The sequence below is a fragment of the Gekko japonicus genome, unplaced genomic scaffold, assembly GCF_001447785.1.
Source record: "Gekko japonicus isolate JY-2015 unplaced genomic scaffold, Gekko_japonicus_V1.1 scaffold441, whole genome shotgun sequence".
In the NCBI taxonomy this organism is placed as follows: Eukaryota; Metazoa; Chordata; class Lepidosauria; order Squamata; family Gekkonidae; genus Gekko; species Gekko japonicus.
The window spans coordinates 609,565-610,466 of NW_015172017.1; the positions used below are offsets into that span (position 1 = coordinate 609,565).

The following is a 902-nucleotide window of genomic DNA, read 5'->3' on the forward strand; positions in this document are numbered from 1 at the left end:
TCTGCCCCGCCCCCCGTACCTCCCCCGGGGGAACTGCGATCCCCCGCGTTCCCCCCCCCCCGAAATGACCTCTGATATAAAAGTATACATGTATTCAGGGGTCATTTCGTAGAAAAAGAGGTGCAGGAGCTCATTAGCATAATTTATTAGCATAACTTATTTGCATAGGCCACACAACCCTGACATCACCAGAAGTGTGTCAGAAGGCAACAACCACTGCTCAGGCTCCACTGGACTGTTTTGGATTGCTAGCTATTGGGGGCGGGGGGAATGCGCAGATCTGCCCTCACAGAGGAGGGAGAGCTTGTACCTGAGGGCGGGCCGGGGGGAGGCTCTGCAACTTACCTGGCTGCTTCTTGCTCCTCGTGGCCCAACTGAGGGCAGCTGGGAGCAGGGGGCGGGGCTTGCTGCATGTGCCTGCCCCCTGGGCTCCTTACTGCCGGAGCTCCGCTCCTGTGCACTCCCGCAGGAAATGACCCCTGCATGTATTTATTAGCAAAGAATTAAAAAACATATAAGGGCCCAATCACACCTCATGTAAAAATACCAATATCCTACACACAAGGGCCAATGGACTTGACCTGATGCATTTTGGCCTGTACAGGCTTTCTTCAGAGGTCAGACACAATGAGGACAAATTGGCTTATATCATAATACAATGCAATCGTACAATTATGCATCAGGGATACAAGATGGACCAGAAAAGAATTGTTCCAAAGTGAAACCACTAGGCACAGAATTAAAGTAAATATGAGGCCACATGCCAAATGATATTTCACTGAGAATAATTTATGGTCCAGAAATTGTCCCTTACTGAGGACGCTTTGGCTAAGATATTGGTATTTTTACATGAGGTGTGATTGGGCCCTTTTATATTTTTTAATAAGACGGGGACCCGCGAT

At 49.0% G+C, this 902-nt stretch overlaps 1 protein-coding gene across 1 annotated transcript in view; it reads left to right on the top strand.

The window, feature by feature from the left end:
* The window catches only part of LOC107118155, a 32,834-nt gene that overhangs the window by 9,857 nt on the left and 22,075 nt on the right, over positions 1–902 (top strand). The gene's annotated exons all lie outside the window — the stretch shown is intronic.